The sequence below is a fragment of the Coregonus clupeaformis genome, unplaced genomic scaffold (genome assembly GCF_020615455.1).
Source record: "Coregonus clupeaformis isolate EN_2021a unplaced genomic scaffold, ASM2061545v1 scaf2930, whole genome shotgun sequence".
NCBI lineage: Eukaryota > Metazoa > Chordata > Actinopteri > Salmoniformes > Salmonidae > Coregonus > Coregonus clupeaformis.
This window is the reverse complement of record NW_025536384.1, coordinates 25534-53500: the sequence shown is the minus strand read 5'-3', so window position 1 is coordinate 53500 and position 27967 is coordinate 25534. Positions and strand designations below refer to the sequence as shown.

General features: G+C 45.3%; 1 pseudogene; it reads right to left on the bottom strand.

Moving 5' to 3' along the window:
* Nucleotides 1-5074: 5074 nt before the first annotated feature.
* LOC123489271 overlaps nt 5075-27967 on the bottom strand; it is a 32088-nt pseudogene continuing 9195 nt past the window's right edge.

The window sequence follows — 27967 nt, the reverse complement described above, 5'->3', positions numbered from 1 at the left end:
GTGAAAGAAATCGAGTTACATAGTGATACTTTACGATATACTGTATTGACAATATCGCAATATTTTAGCGCTAGTTGGCTGTACCTGCACCAAAACACCATTATTGTTCCTTCATAGCTTGTTCTCAATCTTTTCACATTGGGAGCCAATTAGTTTTCAGCACTTTTATTTCCATGACTGATCAAAACTTCGTTCTCATGGCTTTCTGATCCCTCTGCAACAGACATATGGTGCGCAATAAAATCACAGTATCGAATCGCAATACGTATAGAATCATGAGACTCGCAATGCTGATGCATATATCTTATCGTGAGGTTCCTGGCAATTCCCAGCCCAAGTTCATTTGCCACAACAAATCTCTTCGCTAGCAAACGCGATGTCTTCTCCAAAACGGCAATGTGTCTCCAGCAATGTTTACTTTTTTGACGTTCTATGGCATCTCCACTTTCCAAGCATATATGACCACATGTAATATTTTGGTAAGTGATGCAAATAGTGAACTATGTAGGGCCAGGATGTAAAATATATGTAGCTGCAGCAATTTCTCTTATCTGATATGGTAAGTAATGGGGCTTAATTTATAGCTCCCCTAAGAGTTTGACGAACGGGTCCGTGAACGCGATTCCAGATATATTTACCCTCTGAATAAACTGCCTTTATTACACCATATCCACATCCAGTAAACTTGTGATTATCAACACTAACCTCATCGTTGTGGCGTGGACAGCTAGCCTGTATCCCTCGTCATCCAGTTGAGTGAGTGGCAATGTCTTTTTTCGTTCGTAGCCAATTTTTGGAAAATCCTCGGGTGTAGGACTTTCCGCCTTTAGTAGAAACCTGTTGAATTATTAAATTTGGTCTGGGAGGTCCTAATTGTTTCGTTGCCAATTTATCTTCATTTGTTCGCCGACAAAAAGGAAATTCTTTCAAACAATCCACTCTTTTCTCAGTTACGTTCATGGTTACGTAACGCATGACGTAAAGCGCGTAAGTGCAAGCCCACAGACACCCATTGAGATTGTATTGAAGGCTCTGAAATTTGAAAAAATAGATTTTACATGGGAGTCTATGACAGAAGTTCTGGGCGATTTTCAATCTGACTGAAATCGCCCCAAAAGGGGGTGGAGCCATTTGAAGCACGACTTTAGCCTGATTCGACATTTAGTGGCAGTGTGGCACTGTGGCAGATCAGACGTATAGATTACAACACTGATAACTACTGTTGCCGTGATATAATTGATTAGAAAAAAAATCCCTTCCTTTTCCCGTTTGGCAGTGCGTCGCCCATATCGCCCTATTGAACAGGCCGTCCCTGTTCAAGAGCATGTTATGTCTCAACCGATGGCGGGTACAACAAAAAAAACTCAGATGATCTGAAATAGGGTCTAAGTTACAACATATGCAAAGAAAAATAATTGGAGTTTACGCGTTTTCAGATAGTGTTAAATGTTTAAAAATGACAATTTTTATTCCAAACAATTTTTTTCAATAAATAATAAAATAGTTTGGCAACACTGTTTGTAACCGTTTAAATGATATCTGTTGGTCCGATAAACGGCACTCCGGTACCATTTTCCGGATGGTAGCAGAGTGAACAGTCTATGGCTTGGGTAACTGGAGCCTTCTTCAGACACCGCCTGATATAGAAGTCCTGGATGGCAGGGAGTTCGGCCCCAGTGATGTACTGGGCTGTCCACACCACCCTCTGTAGCGCTTTGCGGTCAAGGGTGGTGCATTTGCCATACCAAGCGGTGATGCAGCCAGTCAAGATGCTCTTGATGGTGCAGCTGTAGAACTCCTGCCATCCTGGCCTCCACATGCTCTCCTGCAGTGACATTTTCCACAGTTTCTATGACCACACCACTAGAACTGAAAATAAAAAAGAGAGAGATCTACCCATAGGCAAGGATAGAGTGGGAGAGAATTAAAAAAGGGGGATATGGAATTTCAATGTTTGTGCTGCGCTGTGTATTGGCTTACGAGAACGCTAGGTCCTGAAGTTGAGCCATTGGTGTCTTATTACCGATATTGCACATCTGTGCTATGCAGGGATGACTAACCATTTTTTTTTACATTTACATTTTAATAATTTAGCAGACGCTCTTATCCAGAGCAACTTACAGTTAGTGAGTGCATACATTTTTCAAACTGGCCCCCCGTGGGGATCGAACCCACAACCCTGGCATTGCAAGCGCCATGCTCTACCAACTGAGCTACATGAGGCCACAAATATTACTAACCAACTCATGTCTCAGCTCTGGTAAACTGACACATCAGTCTCATACGCCTGCTTTGTGCGACCAGAGCTGCTACGGCTGATGAGTAAGACCGTACAACAGTGTAACGCTGTGTGGTCTGACCACACGCACACTCAGACTGCATCCCTGACAGCCCTGACTCTGACAGCCAGGAAGGACATTCAGCCTCCACTGCTTTAGAGCACAAGGCCACAAAAAGCTGAACTGAGACACCTTCTCCATCTCAAACACGGCTCGGCTGCACTGTGGGCGAATGGAGGAATACATACTCTTCTGTATTGAGTTCATTTACTGGAAATCAAAAGTGATGGTTTCATGTCCTATTGCATGCTCTCTTCCTGTAACCTTTAGTGAAAGGCTTGTTGAAGCTGACACCTGCACTGCTGTGGTGGGGTGTGCACTGTGCCAAATAAGAAGCTAGGAAGATACTGTCACTAATATACACTACCAGTCATAAGGTTGGACACACCTACTCATTTAAGGGTTTTTCTTTATTTTTACTATTTTCTACATTGTAGAATAATAGTGAAGACATCAAAACTGTGAAATAACACACATATGGAATCATGTAGTAACCAAAAAAGTGTTAAACAAATCAAAATATATTTGAGATTTGAGATGTTTCTAATAGCCACCCTTTGCCTTGATGACAGCTTTGCACACTTTTGACATTCTCTCAACCAGCTTCATGAGATAGTCACCTGGAATGCATTTCAATTAACAGGTGTGCCTTCTTAAAAGTTAATTTGTGGAATTTATTTTCTTCTTAATGAGTTTGAGCCAATCAGTTGTGTTGTGACAAGGTAGGGGGGGTATACAGAAGATAGACCTGTTTGGTAAAAGACCAAGTCCATATTATGGCAAGAACAGCTCAAATAAACAAAGAGAAATTACAGTCCATCAATACTTTAAGACATGAAGGTCAGTCAATACGGAACATTTCAAGAACTTTGAAAGTTTCTTCAAGTGCAGTCGCAAAAAAACATCAAGCGCTATGATGAAACTGACTCTCATGAGGGCCGCCACAGGAATGGGAGACCCACAGTTCATTAGAGTTACCAGCCTCAGAAATTGCAACCCAAATAAATGCTTCACAGAGTTCAAGTAACAGACACATCTCAACATCAACTGTTCAGAGGGGACTGTGTGAATCAGGCCTTCATGGTCGAATTGTTGCAAAGAAACCACTACTAAAGGACACCAATGAGAAGAAGAGACTTGCATGGGCCAAGAAACACGAGCAATGGACATTAGACCGGTGGAAATGTGTCCTTTGGTCTGGAGTCCAAATTTGAGATTTTTGGTTACAACCGCAGTGTCTTTGTGAGACGTGGTGTGGGTGAACGGATGATCTCCGCATGTGTATTTCCCACCGTAAAAGATGGAGGAGGAGGTGTTATGGTGTGGGGTGCTTTGCTGGTGACACTGTCTGTGATTTATTTAGAATTCAAGGCACACTTAACCAGCATGGCTACCACATCATTCTGCAGTGATACACCATCCCATCTGGTTTGGGCTTAGTGGGACTATCATTTGTTTTTCAACAGGACAATGACCCAACACACCTCCAGGCTGCGTATGGGCTATTTTACCAAGAAGGAGAGTGATGGAGTGCTACATCAGATGACCTGGCCTCCACAATCCCCAGACCTCAACCCAATTGAGATGGTTTGGGATGAGTCGGACCGCAGAGTGAAGGAAAAGCAGCCAACAAGTGCTCAGCATATGTGGTAACTCCTTCAAGACTGTTGGATAAGCATTCCAGGTGAAGCTGGTTGAGAGAATGCCAAGAGTGTGCAAAGCTGTCATCAAGGCAAAGGGTGGCTATTTGAAGAATCTCAAATCTAAAATATATTTTGATTTGTTTAACACTTTTTTGGTTACAACATGATTCCATTTGTGTTATTTCATAGTTTTGATGTCTTCACTATTATTCTACAATGTAGAAAATAGTACAAATAAAGAAAAACCCTGGAATGACTAGGTGTGTCCAAACTTTTGACTGGTACTGTATGTCATAAGATATAACAAAATGAAATAGAGATATCCAGGTGTCTTGTGTTCTCACACAGGAAGAAACACAAATGTCAAAGAAGGACGTTTTGTGATGGGGTACTCTTGTAGTGATGGTTTCCGTGAAGAAGCAAGACAAGATGGTACCGGTGCAATTTTCAGGATGAGTACTTTCATTTTAAGTGAGAATAGGGAAATAAACAGCATTTTAGTCATTTAGCAAACGCTCTTATCCAGAGCGACTTATATTTAGCGCATTCATCTTAAAAGGGAAACTCGACCACTTTTCAACCTAATTTTCATTACTCCAGCACAATACCATTGTCTACATATGTGAAAACGGCGCATTTCTACATTTTGTAGAAAATATATATACATTTTAAAAATTCTACCCGATGACATGGATTCGTGGGGAGCAAGAAAATACCAAGAAAGTACAGTCTCTGGACAGAGCTGTTAGTGGGAGGTTGATTGAATCGTCGTCGAGTCTGGCTTGTTCCTCTTGAAGATGCAGCTGCAGAGTATGGAGGCGGTGCACTGACTGAATGCAGCCAAAAGACCCAGCTGGTATTTGGGGATATTCGGTATCAAGTAATGGGCAAGCACGAAGACAGTGGTGAGCTGGAGGATACCAGCCAGGATGAAGAATATTCCAATGATGAACATCACCTTGGCCCTGGACCAGTTACTCTTGATACAGTTGGTGCACTTGGACCAAAGATGGCCCCCATCAATCCCAGAGCTCCCAGGACGGTTGAGATGGAGGTGATCATCATCAGGGCCCATATGACCCCACTGGAGGGTCAGTAGAAACGTCTAAATAGATGGCACAGGACAATAGGGAGACTTTCCACTAGAATGATGCCAATCTCACTAGGGGGGCACAAGCTGGACAGTATGGCTCCTCCGATCAGCAGCAGGGACGCTGCCCCCCAGCTGAAGTAGAGCGAGGCCATCAGCTGCCAGTTTTCATTGAGGTGGTGTAGCTAGCTGTCCAGGAGACACTGATGATGATGAGTATACCGGCCAGGATGAAGAATATTCCAGTGATTATTATCAACTTGGCTTTAGATGGTTCCTCTTTGATGCAGTTGAGGCACTTGGCTCCGATGATGAAGACCATCACCCCCAGAACCCCCAAGATGATGGTGATGATGGTCATGGCTCTGGCGACCTGCAGGTCCTGGTGAAGGAGGGAGTCGTAGAACTGACACTGTCCCATGAGCAAACAGCTCATCCACAGGCCCTCCCAGATGACCTGAGGGATGAAGGCAGTAACTCTCCACATGGGCAAAGCAGAGGCTACTATGGAGGTCCCTATGGAGATGATGCATCCTATGACTCCCAAGACGATGCCCACAGTCTCCTTCAACAAAGAGTTATTCAACAAAGAGGTTTCTAGAAAAGGGGAGACATTAAACTTCTAGAGAAGATTCTATACAGTGCCTTCAGAAAGTATTCACACTTGACTTTTTCCACATTTTGTTGTGTTACAGCTTGAATTTAAAATGGATTAAATTGAGATTTTCTTGACTGGCCTACACATATTACCCCATAATGTCAAAGTGGAAATCTTTTTTTTATTTTTTATTTTTTACAAATTGATTAGAAATGAAAAGCTGAAACGTCTTGAGTCAATAAGTATTCAACCCCTTTGTTATGGCAATCCTAAATACATTCAGGAGTACAAATGTGCTTAACAAATCACACACACTCTGTGTGCAATAATACTGTTTAACATGATTTTTTTATGATTACCTCATCTCTGTACCCCACACATACAATTAGCTGTAAGGTCCTTCAGTCAAGCAGTGAATTTCAAACACAGATTCAACCACAAAGACCAGGGAGGTTTTCCAACACCTCGCAAAGAAGGGCACCTATTGGTAGACGGGTAAAAATAAAAAAGCAGACATTGAATATCCCTTTGAGCATGGTGAAGTTATTAATTATACTTTGGATGGTGTATCAATACACCCAGTCACTACAAAGATACAGGCGTCCTTCCTAACTCAGTTGCTGGAGAGGAAGGAAACCGTTCAGGGATTTCACCATGAGGCCAATGGTGACTTTAAAAAAGTTACAGTTTAATGGCTGTGATAGGAGAAAACGGACATTGTAGTTACTCCAAAATATTAACCTAATTGACAGTGAAAAGAAGGAAGCCTGTACAGAATACAAAATATTCGAAAATATTCCAAAACATGCATCCTATTTGCAACAAGGCAATACTGCGAAAAATGTGGCAAAGCAATTAACTTTTTGTCCTCAATACAAAGTGTTATGTTTGGGACAAATCCAATACAACACATTACGGAGTAACACTCTCCATATTTTCAAGCATTAATGGTGGCTGGATCATGTTATGGGTATGCTTGTAATCGTTAAGAACTGGGGAGTTTTTCAGGATAAAAAATTAATGGAATGGAGCTAAGCACAGGCAAAATCCTGGAGGAAAACCTGCTTCAGTCTGCTTTCCACCACACTGGGAGCTGAATTCACCTTTCAGCAGGACAATAACCTAAAACAAGGCCAAATCTACACTGGAGTTGCTTACCAAGAAGACAGTGAATGTTCCAGAGTGGCTGAGTTACAGTTTTGACTTAAATTGGCTTGAAAATCTATGGCAAGCCTTGAAAATGGCTGTCTAGCAATGATCAACAACCAATTTAACAAAGCTTGAAGAATGTTTTAAAGACTAACGGGCAAATGTTACACAATCCAGGTGTGGAAAGCTCTTAAGAGACTTACCCAGAAAGACTCACAGCTATAATTGCTGTCAAAGGTGCTTCTACAAAGTATTGAATCAGGGGTGTGAAAACATTATGGGGTGTAGATGGGTGAAGAAAAAAACCCAATTTAATCCATGTTGAATTCAGGCTGTAACACAACAACATGTGGAAAAGTCAAGGGGTATGAATACTTTCTGAAGGCATTGTAACTCTAGGAGCTTCAGTCTTTACAAAGTACCAGAACAACATCCTCTTCCAAATGCTCTCACCTTTCGATTCTTCTGTAACTGGAGATCTGAGTCTGTCAGAAGCCCACTTTGTCTGATCGATGCTGTGATTTCACTTAAATATGTTGTCATGGAAACACGAAACCAGGCCCCTCTCCACCTGCAGTTTGCAATTTGCCAAAATGCATATCCAGGGTCTAATATATGTTTTTAGGCCATAACCTTCTTAAATGGAAGGAGTGGAAAGAGGCAGTGAGTCACTCACAGCAGCACAGGCGGCCTTGAACACGGAGGAGGAGCAGACTTGGTGACCCAGGCGTAGGTAGGCATGACTCACCACACAAACAAGTAGCTACCACTGAAGCCTGGGTAGAGGGGGTGGGGGAGGGAGGGGGTTGACGATATACTGTAGGCAGATATCACAATAATTATTAATAACCATTGTTGAGGTACTGTGTATAATATGTATTTTTTTAAAATTGGCAAATAAAATCAATCAATCAACCCTGTATAGTGCATACCAAGTCATACATTTTTATATGCCTTTTTTCACATTCACATATAGAAGCTGTTCTATGTGGTCCATCAATTTTAAACTTCAAAGCAAGGCTTAGTTCTGCATTTTCAATGCAGGCTCCATGAGTAAAAGCTCACAGACAAGTGTTCGCTACAACAGTAATTTAAAGAAGAACCTTCCTCCCTGCTAAGGCCCTTGGGGCAGCATGGCCAGGAGAGGGAGTGTGGAGGTAATCGTTTCGGACGGGTCAGTTTGTCCCCCAGCGATGCACCCAGGGGCCAGCTGTCCGGCACTGTGACTGACACCGGGGCGGCGTCATGACATGACCGTGATACCCTGATCTGTTACCCATAGCAACAGAGTGGAGGTTCTGAGTGTCCGTTACCTCGCATTAACCCACGCCCCTTTCCATGGTTGTGACTAGATGGAGTACAGCTAGAGATGGAAGTGACTTTTCATAGCAGGTTAGGAGAGATTTGAGCTAGCCCTAACCTTAACCTAATTCTCCTAACCTGCTATGTTAATTATCCTAACCTGCTGCGTAAGTTCTCCTAACCTACTACGAAAAAGTCACTACCGTCCGTAGCTGTATACCATCTAGTCAAAACCCCTCTCCACCTGTCATTCACGCCAAGTCCCACCCTGTAATGACTCACTTGTGTCTTTACTCCAGCCACCTCCCCGATCATACACTGAGCCCTGTGTCCTCAGCCACTGTTAACCTAAACTCTGTCTCTACCTCTCTGCTACAGTCACTCCAGCCTCAGAGAGAGATAGGAAAGGGTGACGCCAGGCCTGCCCTTTCAGAGTGAGCTCTGATTGGATTGAAGATCTAACCTGACTCCCACTGCTACAAGGGAGAGTGATTATACACACCAGCTGTGACAGTGCCCCGGCCCAGGGCTCTGATGAGTAACAGAGACTTGGAACGGTTCCTACTACCAGACAGATTTCCGCAAGCACTCTGCAAGGGGTTAACATCATATCTCACTGAGAGGGGTGAGGTGTGGGGGGGCTTAGAGAGACAGCTATGGGAAAACAAAGAGGGTATTTACTGCGTGAGCTGCCAGACAGCACCTAGACTAGAGTAATAATTGATTGGGCATTTCCTTAACACTAGTCTCACAACACAGTAGCAATAGCAGAAATCAACTCAAAGACAACACAACTAAATGACTGTCTGCAGCATCATAAACATTCTAAAAACTAAATAACTATTTAGTCAATAACACAGTCCTTCAGGAGGTGCTAATATGTGGATATTATCCTATTATACTATCATATTGCAGTTGTGTTGCATTCCAACCTAACAACATTACGTAACTTAGCTACCAATACTATATGTCACAATGATAGACACGCAAAAACCTTCCCAGGTAGGAACAGCAATGTAAGCTATGAGGAAAAGAAGACCCGATGTTCCTCATGGCAGGGGAAGCACCCAACAGAAACTATTAAAGTTGACTTCATTATGCTCTATAGGAGGAAGTATCTGTTGTTTACTGCACTGCAAAGTCAGTCTGTCACGATCGTCGGGAACAGAGGACCAAGGCAAAGCGTGGAAGGTGAACATACTTTTTATTAAATGATACACAAACAAAAACAAAAAACGATAACGTGACGTCCTTGGTTCAAACACAAACCTAATTGGAACAAGATCCCAAAAACACTGTGGGAAAACTGGCTGCTTAAGTATGGTTCCCAATCAGAGACAACAAGCAACAGCTGATACACGTTGCCTCTGATTGAGAACCACACTGGCCAACATAGAAATACTAAACTAGAATGAAAAACAAATGAAAACTCACACCCTGGCTCAACATACTAGAGTCCCCAGAGCCAGGGCGTGACACAGTCAGTCTGCAGAAATATGCAGCATTCAAAGTTATGACTGATCTGCCTGCTGTAAGTCCTAAAATGTTTTTGTTGTCTGCTTTGTACAGTCTTGGTGTTGTGTTGGTATAACTGTAGCTACAATACTTCCTGTCTGAGATGAGATCGTGAGTTGAGAGGAAACACTTTGACCTCCCAGTCCTCTAAGACTCGTACCGGCCTTTGTAACACATTAACAACAACATTTCACTGTACGATTAGTGCAACTAACAATACCACTCAGGCCATATGTGGGAAAAGTATTGAAATGATTCTCAGAAACTAGCAACATGTTTCTCTATTAGCAATCATGATCTACTTATGTTGTGAGGAAGGAAACATCAACCCCAATGGTTGCGTGTATGATCTGTGTCAAGTAAGCATGTGATGATGATATTCAAAAGACACGTGTACTGCATCCTGTATGATGGTCACAGAGACAGTCAAGCTGGGATGTGATGTCTACAGTCTAATATGCACCAAGACTCAACATGTATTTCTGTTGTGACATAGGCTAATGTGGCCTAGTCAAAGTCCAGACCTAATCCCAATTGAGATGTTGTGGCAGGACTTGAAACGAGCAGTTCGTGCTTGAAAACCCACAAATGTCGCTGAGTTAAAGCAGTTCTGCATGGAAGAGTGGGCCAAAATTCCTCCACAGAGACGTGAGAGACTGATCAACAACTACAGGAAGCGTTTGGTTGGAGTCATTGCAGCTAAAGGTGGCACAACCAGTTATTGAGTGTAAGGGGGCAATTCATTTTTCGCACAGTGGCATTGGGTTTTGCATAACTTTGTTTATGAAATTAATGAAATAAGTATGTAATTGTGGTGTTATTTGTTCACTCAGGTTCCCTTTATCTAACATTAGGTTTTGGTTGAAAATCTGATAACATTCAGTATCAGAAATATGCAAAAGTAGAGAAACTTAGAAAGGGGGACAAATACTTTTTCACAGCACTGTAGATTTCCTGGTTCAGTCCTATACTGTAGGCCTACAAAGACGAACATTACATATTCTAATGCTTTGGTAAAGATAAGCATGAGGCAAATATGACACCTAGTGGTAAAATGAAGCCCTTACTGATTTATATTTGTATGGACTAGGATAGAAGATGATGAGGATAGCAAGAGCATGCTTCTCCAGCCTTGTTCCTGTAGAGCTACCGTTCTGTAGGTTTTCAGTCCAACCCTAATCTAGTGCACCTGATTCTAATAATTAGCTGGTTGATCAACTGAATCAGGTTAGTTACAACTGGGGTTGGAGCGAAAACCTACAGGAGGGTAGCTCTCCAGGAACACTGTTGGAGAGCCCTGAGATATAGAGGATGATGGGTCTGTACCAGAAAAACACAGGTGTCTCATACAGAAGCACAAGAGGAATGGGGCCATAAGTGGTGTAAGGAGAGGTCATCTGCTGATATCCATTATAGACACAAAGGCCCCTAAGAGCCGGATGGCCCCAGGAAGATAGCATGAAGTCGTGATTTGTAGAGGCCTCTGCTCCTGTCTCTGTGGAGCTTTCCTGCTACACAAAGCTCTCTGACCTCCTAAACATGCAACATTATATTTCTCCCCGCCTGGCCCATTTAGAGTCCTTTGCGAGTCTCCTTTCTATCCTGGGTTTGGCACTGAGCTCTCCCAGGCCCAAGTGTTACAGTCTCAATTGTTGAGGTAAAGAAATAAACATTATGAGGTCTCTTTTCACAACGAAAACCTTAATTTGATTGTATTACTGTAACGATCCCGGCAGTCTGAGTCGGGTCTTGTCGGTGTATTAGTTTTTCTGCTCGGGATCTCCAGTTTCCCGAGGGTTCTGGAACGCTCCCTGCCTGCTTGATTCCCGCACCTGCATCCCATCAGCAATCTACACACCTGGTCCTGATCATCACCCTTCTTAGGCTCTGTCCTAAGATCCAGTCCCTGCCGGATCGTTAGCCATAAACAGTATGTTTTGCCAGCGTATCAGCCTCAGAGTACTAGCGTTAGTTTTGTTGTTTTGTTGCACCTTGTTGACCTGCCTTGTACTTACCTCCGTTTGTTCTGTCTACAGTCATTCCCCCGGAACCTTCATCCAACCTCTGCCTGGTGGTCGGCGGCTGCCGAGCCATGACTGGATCAACCACTGCACCCCCAACAACTAATCAACGCCGCCCGCTCTGTTCCCTGGATTATTCAACATCACTCTTGAATTTGTAATAAACACTCACCTTCGTTTCAACTTACCTTGTCCTGGTCTGCTTCTGGGTTCTGGCTTAGTAAACCGTGACAGAACGATCCGGCCAGTAATGAACCCAGCGGACCTGGACTCTGTTCGCCATGCCATTACCCATCAGGAGAAGATGTTGGGCCATCATAGCATGGAGCTACAGGAGATCGCGTTGGCAGTTCGGAACCTTTCTACCGGTCTGACGGAGGTCCAGAACCAGCGCAAGTTTCCGGTGGAGGATCCACTACCGGTTTCACCCATCTCGCCTGCCGCGTCTGGAGCTGTGTCCTTCCGTGAGCCCAAGGTTCCGACGCCGGATAAATATGAGGGGGAGCTGGGAAGATGCCGTTCTTTCCTTATGCAGTGTGGGTTAGTGTTCGATCTACAGCCCTACTCTTATGCCACAGACAAGGCTAGGATAGCCTTTGTGATTGAGTTGCTGCGTGGTCGAGCGCTGGAGTGGGCTTCAGCCGTTTGGGAACGACAAGACCCCTGCATGGCTTCATACCAGGGGTTCACGGCCGAGATGAGGAAGCTCTTCGACCATTCCGTCCGAGGGAGGGACGCAGCTAGGCGCCTGTTTTCGCTTCACCAAGGAACTCGCAGCGTGGCCGACTTCGTGATCGAGTTCAAGACGTTGGCTGTGGAGAGTGGGTGGAATGAGGAGTCTCTGCAAGCGGCCTTTTACCAGGGTCTGTCGGAGCAGCTCAAGGATGAGTTGATCTCCTATCCGAGCCTAGTGACCTGGACAGCTTGGTAGCCTTGTCTATTCGGGTGGATAATCGAGTCCGTGAGCGAAGGAGGGAGAAGCAATGGGGTCCGTCCAATCGATCAGCTTCTCAGGTTCCAGTCGGGTCGGGATTGGACCAGAATACGTCGATCATCGTCCACCACACAGGATTAGTGGAGAGGTCCTGTCTCCGATTCTGAACCAATGCAAGTAGGGCGGCACGGGTTAACCAAGGAGGAACGCCAACTCAGACGTAGGACTAACTGTTGCCTCTACTGTGGTGGTTCGGGACATTACCTCGCCACCTGTTCCCGGCGGTCGTCAAACTGCGCGGCTCGCTAAAGTTGGGAGGACTTTTAGCGAGCCAGTTTCGACCTCTCAATACCTCTGTCAGACCCCGTTTCCCGGCTACCCTTGTGAACAGGAATCAGAGCTTAGCGATTAACGCTTTTATCGATTCAGGTGCCGATGGAAGCTTTCTTGATGCCGAGTTGGTGGAACAGCTGGGGCTTTCCAAGGAGCAATTGCCGGAAGCCATTGAAGCGACCACTCTGAACGGCAGTAGTCTGGCACGTATCACGATGAGGACTGAACCGGTTAAGATGCTGTTGTCGGGAATCATTCGGAGATGATTTCATTCTTCATTCTGCCGTCTTCCCATGTTCCTCTGCTCCTTGGATACCCCTGGCTGAAGGAACACAATCCCACGTTCGATTGGGTGACGGGCAAGGTAACGAGTTGGAGCCTTGATTGTCATGCTAACTGTCTCAAGACTGCCTGTCCCCATTCGGTTCCCAGTCAGGTGATTGAGGCTAAACCCCCAGATTTGTCCCTGGTTCCCGAGACATATCACGATTTGGGGGAAGTGTTCAGTAAGCAGAAGGCTCTGTCACTCCCTCCCCACCGACCATATGATTGTGCCATCAACCTGTTCCCTGGAGCTGTCTACCCCAAGGGAAGGTTATACAGTATCTCCCGCCCTGAACGTGAGGCTTTGGAGACCTACATCAAGGAGTCCCTAGCTGCTGGTCTCGTTCGTCCCTCGTCATCACCCCTGGGGGCAGGATTCTTCTTTGTGGGTAAGAAGGATGGCTCTCTTCGACCGTGTATTGATTATCGGGGGGTTGAATGACATCACGGTCAAGAACAAGTATCCCCTGCCCTTGATGAGTTCTGCCTTCGACTCCTTACAGGGTGCTACGGTGTTCACCAAGCTAGACCTACGCAATGCGTATCACATGGTCCGGATCAGAGAGGGAGACGAGTGGTTGACGGGTTTCAATACACCGATGGGTCACCGAGTATCAGGTGATGCCGTTTGGACTGACCAATGCTCCAGCGGTATTCCAGAGTATGGTGAACGACGTCCCTGAGAGATATGATCGGTCTCTTTGTGTTTGTTTACCTGGATGACATTCTGATCTTCTCGAAGGAACCTTCCGACCACGTCCAGCATGTCCGGCAGGTTCTGCAGCGATTGTTGGAGAATCGCCTGTTCGTGAAGGCCGAGAAGTGCGAGTTTCACGCCCACACGACATCCTTTCTCGGGTACATCATCTCCAGGGGAGAGATTAGGATGGACCAGGAGAAGGTTAGAGCGGTTCTGGAATGGGCCCAGCCCGGTACGAGATTGCAGCTCCAGAGATTTTTGGGGTTTGCGAATTTCTACCGCAGATTCATCCGGGATTACAGCCGTGTGGCCGCTCCGTTAACTGCCTTGACTTCCAGTATCAGGAGCTTCAAGTGGAATCCGGAGGCGGATCGAGCGTTTCTGGATTTGAAGAGGCGATTCACCAACGCACCGATTCTCTCTCAACCGGACACGGCCCGTCCAGTTCGCCGTTGAAGTGGACGCGTCTGATGTGGGGAGTTGGCGCCATCCTGTCGCAGCGATGCTCCACGGACAGTAAACTCCATCCCTGCGCCTACTACTCGTCGCCTTTCGCCTGCGGAGAGGAATTACGATGTGGGTAACCGGGAGCTTCTCGCGGTGAAACTTGCCTTGGAGGAGTGGCGCCACTGGTTGGAGGGGGCGGAGCAACCGTTTATTGTCTGGACTGACCACAAGAATCTTGCTTACGTGCAATCGGCTAGACGTCTCAACTCCCGTCAGGCCAGGTGGTCGTTGTTTTTCGGACGATTCAATTTTTCCCTGACGTTCCGACCTGGATCTAAGAACGGCAAGGCGGACGCCTTGTCTCGGATGTTCTCCAAGACGGAGGAGAGTGGGTCCAAGACCGAGACAATTCTCCCCCGGAACTGCGTCGTGGGAGCTGTTAGGTGGAAGATTGAGGAGGAGGTGATGGCGGCCCTTCGGACGCAGCCCGGTCCCGGTAACGGTCCACCCGGGTCGGTTGTTTGTGCCTGAGTCGGTTCGTCCCGCGGTCCTCAAATGGTCCCACGCCAGCAAGATGGCTTGTCACCCTGGCGTGGCTCGGACGATGGCGTTTCTTCGCAGACGTTTTTGGTGGCCTGCCATGGCCGAGGATACTCGGGGTTATGTTGCTGCCTGTCCAGTGTGTGCGCAGAATAAGAGTACCAATCGGCCCAGCTCTGGACTACTTCACCCCCTTCCTATTCCCCGGCGACCATGGTCGCATCTGGCCCCTGGACTTTGTCACTGGGTTGCCCGCTTCTGAGGGGAACACGGTCGTTCTGACTATCGTGGACAGATTCAGCAAGTTCGCCCACTTTGTGCCAATTGCCAAGCTTCCCTCTGCCTCGGAGACGTCCGAGATCCTGGTTAGGGAGGTTTTCAGGGTCCACGGTTTGCCCAGTGATATCGTTTCCGACCGTGGCCCTCAGTTTACCTCTGCTGTCTGGAAGTCCTTCTGTTTGGCCATTGGAGCTACAGTCAGTCTCACATCTGGTTTTCACCCCCAATCTAATGGTCAGGCGGAGAGAGCCAACCAGAAGATGGAATCCACGCTACGCTGCCTGGCCTCTTCCAACCCCACCTCCTGGGTCTCTCAGTTGCCTTGGGTTGAGTATGCCCACAATACTCTCCCTACATCTGCCACTGGGATGTCTCCCTTCCAGTGCCTGTATGGCTACCAACCTCCCTTGTTCCCTTCTCAGGAGAAGGAGCTCTCAGTGCCTTCTGTTCAGGCCCATATTCGTCGTTGCCACCGGACCTGGCATCGGGCCAGAAAGGCACTCCTTAGAGTTTCGGACCGGTATCAGCTCCAGGCGAATCGTCGCCGGATCCCCGCTCCCACCTATACCATCGGAGATAGGGTCTGGTTGGCCACACGGGATCTTCCTTTACGGACTGAGTCTAGGAAGTTGTTACCGAAGTTCATTGGTCCGTTTGTGGTGGAGAAGGTGATCAATCCGGTGGCAGTTCGACTCAAACTCCCGAGGACGCTCAGAGTCCATCCCACCTTTCATGTCTCCTGCCTCAAGCCTGTTCTCCTCAGTCCTCTGTTGCCTCCTCCGCCTCCTCCTCCTCCTCCTCCTCGGATGATCGGAGGTGGTCCTGCCTACACGGTGCGACGCATCATGGATTCCAGACGGCGGGGCCGGGGTTTCCAGTATCTCGTGGACTGGGAGGGGTATGGTCCTGAAGAGAGGAGTTGGATTCCGCGGCGACAGATCCTAGATGCTGACCTCATTCGTGACTTCTACCGCCTCCATCCTGGCGCTCCGGGGAGTCCGCCCGGTGGCGTTCGTCGGAGGGGGGGTACTGTAACGATCCCGGCAGTCTGAGTCGGGTCTTGTCGGTGTATTAGTTTTTCTGCTCGGGATCTCCAGTTTCCCGAGGGTTCTGGAACGCTCCCTGCCTGCTTGATTCCCGCACCTGCATCCCATCAGCAATCTACACACCTGGTCCTGATCATCACCCTTCTTAGGCTCTGTCCTAAGATCCAGTCCCTGCCGGATCGTTAGCCATAAACAGTATGTTTTGCCAGCGTATCAGCCTCAGAGTACTAGCGTTAGTTTTGTTGTTTTGTTGCACCTTGTTGACCTGCCTTGTACTTACCTCCGTTTGTTCTGTCTACAGTCATTCCCCGGAACCTTCATCCAACCTCTGCCTGGTGGTCGGCGGCTGCCGAGCCATGACTGGATCAACCACTGCACCCCCAACAACTAATCAACGCCGCCCGCTCTGTTCCCTGGATTATTCAACATCACTCTTGAATTTGTAATAAACACTCACCTTCGTTTCAACTTACCTTGTCCTGGTCTGCTTCTGGGTTCTGGCTTAGTAAACCGTGACAATTACTTATATAAAACCAATCTCTTTAGCTTACTAAAAGGATTCATCTGATTGTGTGTCTCATTTTGTAATACCAATGTTTGTATAATCATGTATGTACAGAAACTGTAGTAATGAGCAATAACAATACAAAAAAGTGTATTCAATAGAAAGGCGGTTATAAGCACCTTTTATTCATTGTGAGGCCACCCACCATATGATCTGTCTATTTAAAGAGCAGACATGGGACTACCCTGACTAATATTGCTCTGGGCAGAAAGAAAGAGATGAGACATGTAAGTCGCTCTGGATAAGAGCGTCTGCTAAATGATGTAAATGTAAATGTAAATGTACATGATTGAAGAGTTGGATACTGTCTGGTTATCTAACCAGTTATTTCTATCTGATAGGGTTCCATTCTTCCTTCAGGCTATAGTATTGTATTAGCGCTAACAGAACAAGACAGTCAATAAAAAATTTAAAACACTGTCAGAAATCTGACAAAACATTTGAAAGACATTTCCTTGAAATGTAACCCCATGATTCCCAGAGCGATGACAAGCCTTAATGAATCAATTACTTTTAAGTGGTAATTGATTCATTTCCAAAATAGACACACAGTGTCACCGCAGGTTCATTTGAGCTAATTATATTCCCACTCTGCTATCTCTAGGCTCTCTATCTGTCTGGCCTGGTAGTGTTGGCATGCTGTATCATACTACGCAGACAGGAAATGAACTCTCACTACTAAAATATCCTGAGTCAAGTGAAGGTTACACACACACCTGCCAGTTCATCCATGTGCACTGAACACTGATTGATTACCATATTGGCTGCAATTTTGTTTATTGTTTTACTGCGTAGCATTATAACAACTCATAATCTAAAAGTAATTGATTAAATTAATGCTATTATTCTGCTGTCCAGTTATTCATTGCTGTTCTGCTCCTCACTCTACATCTCACCCCATGATGGTTGGGTATGGAGTGGGAAACATCTTCTACGCTAGATACAATACAGGGGGCATCTTTTCCTAAAGCAATCCTCTGACATCACGACTTGGATTTGCATCAACTAACCAGTTAATTAGTAGCAGAACAGGAAGTAACAGAATTACAGGAAATTGCAACTACTGTATATTTTCCTAACAAGGGTGGGGAATGACCTCCTAACTCAATCAATGTAATTAGTGCTCAGAGTGCCTCTATCCCCAGACCCCTATCATTACTGACAATGGGCGCAATTACTCACCATTTTCTGTAGGGTTTGTAATGAATCTCTGTGAATATAGCAATATGATTAAGGGCCCTCTTTAACAAAAACAACAAGAAGTGTAAGACTCAAAGCTGTGCTGAGGCCATTGTTAGGGAAAGCTGTAAAAACGGACAGCCTCACGATGACCATCACATTGGTACCAGAGGAAATCCTGTCATGACAGGACAGGACAGGAACCCATGCTGGGTGACCCTGTTTGTTCCTGTCAACAGCCCCTGAAACTGGGAGAGGATGGACTTCATACTGAAGCAGGGCTCAACCTGCATTAGTGATGAGGAACACAGTGAAACCCTGAACAGTATTTTATGAAATATTGATGGTTTTGTTATCATTAGCAATTTTATTAACTCTCTTATTTTATAGCCCACTATTTCATTGTAATAAATCAGTAACTTGCCCATAAAATTAATATGTTAGCAGCTTAACTGACACATTTTCTAGGCAAAACCACAATGTTGGGTTACAGTTGATACGGCTGCTGCAAGGCTAGAATGACGCATATAGTGGCTATGGGCATGCTTTGTCACATATGTCACATCAATGAGGGAACTAAAGATAAAACTGGCTCTATTTCTGTCAGTCCTCAGATGGGTCCCTCTTTCTCACGTCAGGCCCCTCGCTGTCTGCGTACCCATCCGCCCTGGCACCTGAGCACAGTCATCCAGTGGGACACGCAGCCAGCCCTGGTCCCAATGCTACAAGATGTTCCCAAATAAGCCAGAACACACAGGAAGCGGAGGACTGGGACGGGGTGGAGGGGATCAGCTATGCGAACACACATCAGGAAGGATAGGGGTTTCCGTATCCCCCCAAACTCTTGGGAAGCACACCATCTACTCCCCCAGTGATTCCTCTCTCTGCCATTAATACAGGAGAACATCAGCAGTTCAGCTCCCCATAAACCAATGCACATTATCTCTGAAGAACGGAAGGACAGAGCCTGTGTGTGTGGTCGGGAGCGTGTTCTATTGAACAATGGAAAGCACTGTCAGAAATTCTACTGTGAGCCCCGACTAGAGTCAGGGCTACAAGGCTGTACGACAGCTGTCAAACTTCTAGGTCTATGCTCCTCTGAAATAGACACTATCTTCCCCGTTAAGGCTGCAGTACGAATCCTGGTTTCTAGTAGATAACATTCATTTCATAGCAGTCATAATAAATGACAGAAATTGGAGCACAGTCTGTGGATGTGACAGGGAGTAGTTGTGACAGGGACAGGGACCTGGTGGGCTGAACAGAGGTGTGAATGAGATGCGTGTCCCTGCAGGGAAGGTACTGTCATCTCTGCCAGCTACAGCATACTGAGAAGAACAGTGTGGCGTGTAAAGGTGGCGGGTCAGATGATTGTCTGAAGACTTGTGTTGTAATATCATCATCATCATGTAGGTAGGTAGTTCCTCTGTATGTTCTTATAATCAACAGCAGTGTAAAACCAATGCTATTGTACTGAAGATTCTGAAGGCAGAAAATACTTAGCTAACTACTTAGCTAACAGTTATACAGCATTGTGTGAAACTGTAGCTGGATATCAATGAGATATCTGTATCCGTACAGTCCACATCGATCATCACAGAGTTCCCATTGTTTCCTTATTGGCCCACTCCGAACAATAGTGCCAGTGGGTGACCGAGTTATTGCGGTTCTTGCTCAGAGCTTGTTCACAGACAGGACAATTGATGACGATAACAATTGTCACTGTTTAGCAAAAACACAGATCATTTATTCATTGTATGCTTAACATGGCTTGTAATTTGTTGGCCCCTAGATCAATTGGTTTATCATAGATTCAAGACTGTGCAAGTAATACAGTATAATCTGTAGAGTAGCACAGCAGGCTCTCAGGTTGTATGACCTCTAGCCAAACAGGTGTATCAGTCTAATCTGTTGGAGGAGACTTCAGCCCTGGTTTAAAGGACATGTTGATGTATTGGCTAATGGCCAAGCCTACTGCACTCACTGTGAGAGCAGTATGCTTTCATGGTATATACTGCACTCACTGTGAGAGCAGTATGCTTTCATGGTATATACTGCACTCACTGTGAGAGCAGTATGCTTTCATGGTATATACTGTAATTAAAGGGGAATAACAGCAAATTCTGAAAATGTGTCCATGTTCCTAAACTCCTCTGACTCGTTGTTGGACTGTCTGTCGAAGTACGCACCTCTCTCACTCAGGGCGAGCGAGGTAGAGCTAGAGCGAGAGCTACATCATAGGGTTATATAGCCTCCCACTCACTGCAGCGCTAGATAGAACTTTGTGGATCAACGCAAATCTACGAAAAATATAAGGTTCTGTCACAGCGAAAATACTATATTAGATTGTGAGATATGGCATAAATATTTTCTGTGATACATTTGGGCAGCGGATTCACAATTTCTCATTTTCTGAGATCTCTGCCAAGCAAGGAGGAAAGGAGCCGACCTAATCCCGCCTTCCACTTTTACCTTGCGACCCCATTGGAAATCATTTCACCTGCCAATCAACATTGTCCATCTTCTCTCTGACTGTAGGCTACATCCCTCGTTGCATGGAGTGATCAGATCATTACAGCAAAATATATCTACAAAAATGAGAGGGAAAGACTAGTGGGGGTGCAACATAGCGTCCACTTCATAGGATGACACATATTGGCTATAAGGCTCATTTATGTAACACGTCTCATTAGATTGTAACTTTCCTACAGTAGCCAGCTGACAGTGAACATATCCTTGTAAATTCATTTATGTTGCAGATATAATAGATAGATGCTTACATCAGTACCTAGGCTATCGAAATGCAATTTATGCTCACTGTCCAAGTCCATTTGGGTAGATCAAATATGCTATTATTACATGTATTATTAGCCTACATTTACATTTTTAAAAATCGGTAGAATAATGACAATCATTTACAACATTATACAGAGGATTTCCTTTGCAAGCCAGGGCCAAATTACCTTCCTAGAGCGAGCAAGATAATGTGATAATGTAGGCTAATTTGATCAAATGGAAAAGTATTCTTATAGCCTATGTTTGCGTCAAATACTCTTGCATCAAATACCCTACTCCTTGAAAGTCGTGTATTGATTATATATAGCATATGTGATGAATGATGATCACTGCAATCAACAGCTGCAGTGTTGCTCATTGGATTACCCCAGATCATGGAATAGGCTTTGTGAAAGTTTATAAAGACAAAAGGCGGACACATGGAATTATTTGATTTGGCTAGATGGTTGACATGACAAAGGTAGGCTGATATTCTTATCTTAAATGTGGGTGAAACTGTTCTTCAGTACTTGTTATGTGTGTTTCACGCACAGGACTTCAGCCTAGATGGACTCGCGCCTGGTAAAAAAACAATATATTCCAAAATTCTAACAAAATACACCAGCAACATCATTTAGGAGATAAAGGTTGTGAGCACAGAGTTTCTGATCAGATCGACAATTATCTTCTAATGTATTTGTCTGGCTACGTTGCCATCTTTAGAACACAGGATTTTCTGCTTGGTTTCAAGAGCACTGAAAGAGAGAACTGAAATAGGCTCCTACCGAGGTCTGATGATGCTTCTGACTACATAGGAAAAGGTGTGTTGTGTGATATGCTAGTATGATATAAGCTATTTTGAAAACTGCCAGTGTGTTGTGTTTATGAGGAGCCCCCTCGTGTCTGTTTTTGCATGAGATGGCTGCTGTTTCCTCCTTGCTTGGCAGAGAACTCAGAAAAAGCAAAATTGTGACCCAAATGTATCACATAAAAATGTATATGCCCTATCTCACAATCGATTGGACTTCCCGAATGTAGTATTTTCGCTGTGACAGAACATTTATATTTGTCGTAGATTTGCGTTAATCCACAAAGTTGTATCTAGCGCTGCAGTGAGTGGGAGGCTGTATAACCCTATGATGTAGCTCTCGCTCTACCTCGCTCGCCCTGAGTGAGAGAGGTGCGTACTTCGACAGACAGTCCAACAACGAGTCAGAGGAGTTTAGGAGCATAGACACATTGTCAACATTTGTTGCTATTCCCCTTTAAGACAGGTACAGTATTAGTGGTGAGAGTGGGATACTTGAGCATGAAACATCATTTCCCCCCCGAACAACTTTGAAATATTGTGTGTTGTGAATGCATAATGAAAAGGATACTGACTTAGGCCCTTTCAAGGTAAATCCAACACGCACGCTCGCACTCACACACACGCACACCTTGTGACAATGACATGGCATGCTCATTAAAACACACACTCCCACAGTGAGGTGTCCTGCAGTTTCTCAGGTCAGTGTGCTCCTCGAGCCCCCTGCCTACTGTTAAAGGAGCTCTGAGGTACTGGAATAGCAGATGCCTCCCTTCCTCCCCCCCATTCCCTTCACCTCTCACCCACCTCCACAGTTGCCTGAGGATTGAGCTACGGATCAATACTGTTAAAGGGATTGTAAACAACAGCAGGAGTCATATACAGTTCCAGTAGCGTTACTTCAGTACTAGAACAGAAGACTCATCTTTTGCCAGTATCACTGTGATCACCAACTCTGGCCATCCAATTTGAAAATCCTGCGTATTAGCATACAGTAGGTTATATTTTGCACACGTGTTTTAGGAACGAACACTGTTATTTTGCTAATGTATTGTCACATGGCCCCATTCAGGTAATAATTTGAGCCTTCAAATAAGTGTAAAAACAAGACACTAAGTACATTTCCAGTCCATCCTTGATCTTTCATGCTGGTTTAGGTTTTAAAGCTCGGGCCATTTATAAGCTATTTTTAACCCTCTTAACTGTTACGCAACACAACACATATCCCTTATCTTGAAGATTTACAACAGGACAGGCGGGCAAACAGGGGTGATACTATACAAAGATGCCGCTTTATGAGACAGGAAACATCTTTCTGAATTACATTGTTACTAGCTCGTATAGCTTCATTTCAAAAGAAGATGGTAGGTCTTTTCAAAATAGATTTTTCTTTTTCCATTTCAGTTTCCACAACTGATGACATTTTGAGTTGAAAATATAAAACAGGCTCCTTTCAGAGCCTGGAATACATTTAGAAACTAATACTAGACCATTATCAAATATTTATTATTTGACATGTGTTCCCTAAAAATAAGTTATGACACCGTGTTTTACATTGATAAGAAGCTCAAAGAAAACATCAAACACAAATTCAGAATTTGACCCACAGTAAAAACCCTTATTTAGTATTGCTTAATAACACTATCTTTTACTTATCTTTTTATTTTATTTTACTACTACTGAACAACCTCTACAAACCTGACACATAGACTACTTTGTATTCCAGTCTGAACTGTAGTAAGTGACTACTCTTTAAGTCTCACCTCGCCATTGTGCCAACCAAGGTGCTGATGGACCCTGTATGGGCTGTTTTTACACTGGCATTACCAGGATTAGACCTGATCCAGGGGGAATGGTGGTGTCATCATCGTGTGTTAGATGGAGAGGCATGAGGGTTCCTAGCATTAATATCCTGTGAATCCCTGGGAGAAGTCACCTTAGAGTGCAGCCAGAGAGATTGGGCCCCGGGCAGGGAGGGAGATTGGGGCCTGGGCTGAGCGGGAGAGAGGATTGGTGTGAATGGCTGTACTCTGGGCTGTTTTTAGCAGAACAGATAGCCTTTGAGGTATCACTGAGAGGGCACAAATAATTAGGACAGAAATTAATGAGGCCAAGGCTGCTTCTGTTAGCCTGGTTAAACCCAACTGAACGCTACTCTCACCATTGTGCATGGGTGAGGGCAGCATTCAGTCTGGTTTAGCTAGGCTATGAATCTGTTCGCAGCTAAATTACCGTACCAGGAATGGATACTAACTAACTTACTGTACACAAATCTGAATCTGAGCTCTCCAGTAATGTCAAGGCTATGAACGAATAGCAGATGAGTCAAGCCATCCCTTAGTGACAACTTAATGACATCCACTGCAGACTGTGTCAAGCTAATGCCCTGGTAGTCACTGTTGTGGAGACTGTTAAAATGACAGCCTATCAGTCACTGGGCTTATTTCTAACATCCTTTGAATTTAAGTGTAAACATTCTCACTATATATCATCACTGTATTTCCTGACTTGTAGAAGGTGCAGAAAGGGCCAATCCCTAAACTTGTTCCTCCTCAAAATATTTGAGAGCTCGCAGATGTAACACTCAAGCCATTGTCTTCGTGTCAACAAGGGAATTATTTTAAATCCCAATGTACTTCTCAGGGATGTACAAGCAAAAGACAGGCAGAGTTAACAGCAAAACGAGATGCCCGCAGGTGTATAGTCCCTTGTCCTACATAAATCACTTACAAATCGCTCAAGGGTACTCCTTCCTGGTTTCTTTTTCCCTGATAGGTTGACCCTAAACAAAATGTCAGGACTGTTTCATTCAGGTTGGATAAGGTCAAATCAATTGTTGAAGGAGTTCTTGAAAACCACGTAACCTGTTCTACTCCTTATGTCAGCCTCTGACTTAGTCTATTGTGTCCAGGCTGTTACGTTGCAGAACCAAGGAAACACAGCACTGAGAGCTAATCCAATAACATAGGACCTCTCCGGTTAGTGAAACATCAAGCCAGCATCAAGCTACTCTTACACAAAACTAAGACTGATTTACACATGGCTGGAATGCTGTTTCAGCCAATCAGCATACAGGATCGAAAGTACCTGTTTTATGAACAAATTGACCCCCACTATGTAGAGATATTGTATCTCATATAAATAAATAAAAAGTATGAACATTTATGCACTCACTACATGTCACGATCGTTGAGAGACGGGTCAGACCAAGGTGCAGCGTGGTATGCGAACATGTGTATTAAACTGGATAAACACTAGACAAAATAACAAATTCAACGAAACCGTGAAGTCCTATGGGCTATAACCGAAACAAGCCAAACAGGAACACAAACAAGATCCCACAACCCAGGCAGGAAAACTGGCTGCCTAAGTATGATCCCCAATCAGAGACAACGAGCGACAGCTGCCTCTGATTGGGAACCATACCCGGCCAAACATAGAAATACAATACATAGAGTTTCACACCCTGACCAAACTACCTAGAGAATAACAGTCTCTCCAGGTCAGGGCGTGACAGTACCCCCAAAGGTGCGTACTCCGGCCGCACCAACTTGACTCATTAGGGTAGGATCCGGGTGGGCATTCTGCCTCGGAGGCGGATCCGGCTCCGGGCGTGACGACCTCTCCCTCTCTGCCTCCCCGTTGCGCCCCTGGTCTGGTCTGGACCTCGGCACGATGCTTCCCCTCTCCTTCCTCCCACGATGCACCAAGCCCTGTCTGGACCCTGGTGTGGGAGACCCCAAACCTAGAGAGGGGCTGACGTCTGGGCCTGGATCAGCAATCCTCCCGCGATGCACCAAGCCCTGTCTGGACCCTGGTGTGGGAGACCTCGACCCTGGATAGGGGCTGACTTCTGGGTCTGGAATGCAGCCGCTGACCGGAGCTGAACTGGACCCCGGTGGAGCGGACTGCTCTGGCTCCGCAGTGGAACCGCTGACCGGAGCTGGACTAGGCACCGGTGGAGCGGACTGCTCTGGCTCCGGAGTGGATCCGCTGACCGGAGCTGGACTGGGCACCGGTGGAGCGGACTGCTCTGGCTCCGGAGTGGCGCCGCTGATCGGAGCTGGACTGGGCACCGGTGGAGCGGACTGCTCTGGCTCCGGAGTGGAACCGCTGACCGGAGCTGGACTGGGAACACGCACCACTGGTCTGGTGTGAGGAGCAGGCACGGGTCGTGCCGGACTGGAGACACGCGCCACTGGTTTGGTGTGAGGAGCAGGCACGGGTCGTGCCGGACTGGAGACACGCACCACTGGTTTGGTGCGAGGAGCTGGCACGGGCCGTACCGTACTGGATACGCGCACCACTGGTTTGGTGCGGGGAGCAGGTACGGGGCATACCGGGCTCGATGACCAAACTACCTAGAGAATAACAGTCTCTCCAGGTCAGGGCGTGACACTACAGTAAAGTCGCTCTGGATAAGAGTGTCTGCTAAATAATTAAAATGTAAAATAATGCAGCCATTTTTATCTCAATATCAAATCATTTCTGGGTAACAATTAAGTACCATAATGTGATTACTTTCAATTAAAACTGTCAAAAATAAACAAAAATATTGTCTTAGCAAAGAGCAATTTCTCAAGCAAGAATTTCGCGACAACTGTCAGAGTGGTCTGGGTGGGGAGGCCAAAACAAAAAACTAGCTGTTATTGGCAGAGAGGTATGGAACTCTTTGGTTTATTACATTTTACATTTACATTTTAGTCATTTAGCAGACACTCCTATCCAGAGCGACTTACAGGAGCAATTAGGGTTAAGTGCCTTGCTCAAGGGCACATGGACACATTTTTCACCTAGTCTGCTTTTCAGTTACTGGCCCAACGCTCTTAACCACTAAGCTACCTGTTGTGGTCTATTAACTAATTTATCACCTGGTGATGTCACCAGGCAGGCCAAAACTCAAACAGCTCTTACACTAAAATGCATTATCATAATTTTCACAATTTCACAGTATTATTCCAACGTCATAGTGTGGAAATGTATATAAAACAAAGGAAAATCACGTTTTTGACTGCACTGGGCCTTTAAAAGCTCAGCAGATCCTCACAAATCCTGTCCATCAGGTCTGAATCCAGTCAGATGAATAATTGACCAGGGTAAGCAGCTCAAAGGTCTTTGTTTCAAGGTGTGGTGCCAGTTGTAGTACTCTAATGAGATGGCTGAGGACTCTCCAATCCTAATATAAGACTGTGGTTATGGGTGGGTAGGAACTGGGCATAATACACTATGCATAGCTCTCATTTCAAACTAATTAAATTCCCTGAAGAGGTCTCTTGCCTTCCGACCAATATTAGGATAGTGGGAAATGGTAGACACTGGTTAGACACTGTGTAAGGCAGAAAAGCCTTCCAACAAGCATGGCACTAAGTGTATTCTTGTCTTTCTTCCTAAAGCACAGGCCAAATGAGTGAGTGCTTATTGTATTTCAGTTCCAGTGTCTGTATGTCTGTCTGCTACAGTTTGATGGCTTATGATGTACCTCAACTGTATGAGAGTGCCTCTCTAGCTTCCATTTAGCCTACTTTGTCCCTACTGTACATCCCGGTACAAAGTCAACACAGCAGTTTTGCAGGCATTAACGGTTATACACTAGCACTATGAAAGTTGCTAGTGGAGCTACGGCAGAGATTTGAAAGACTTTCTGGAGTCGATAATAATTGCCAAGAAGGCTTTATATCTGTCAAATGATTTAAATATGAAGCTAGTTCTGAATTTAAGAAGCTGGTTATTTGGGCTGTTCCCAAAGTCGCTAAACTATCAATCTACTGTCTTCTAAACAGGGTCTGTTGTTTTGAAACGTATGGAAGAAGGCAGATGGAGACTCAGCTTGGCTAAGGTAAGACGAGTTTGAGAGAGGAAATAAGGAGGAGGGCTGCAGTCATGTAGAGATCCGTATGTGCCCCGTCCCTGAGAGAGAGCAGATGCAGGTCTGGCAGATGGGCTGAGACCCTTCGCATATGTTAGGAGGACACAGCTCCTAGCGTTTCCGGTATCATCTTTGGCTGCTAGAATCGTCTTCTGCTCCTCTTTCCCTTTCTAGTTGTATCTCGGGACACAGTGATTCTCTCCCGTCACCATCCTATCAGGCTGGGCGAATGTGACCTCATTTGCTTGTATAGAGTTTCTACTGGTTGCTGGTGGTGGTTGTTGTGCAGAATTGTACTAGGCCCAAATTCACAATGAGGATTGGTCTGGAAAGTATTTTGGTTCAAGACAGTCAGGTGTTGTACAAGTATAGCACAAGTGTTTTGGGACCTTTGGCTAATACAGAAATACTCAGATCATCCTGATCTTGCTTTTAAAATGTTGAGACTCCTTGTTGACCTCAATGCCCTCAACCTCTCCAGAGTCGTCTGGACGGTGTTTCATCACTGGCCTGA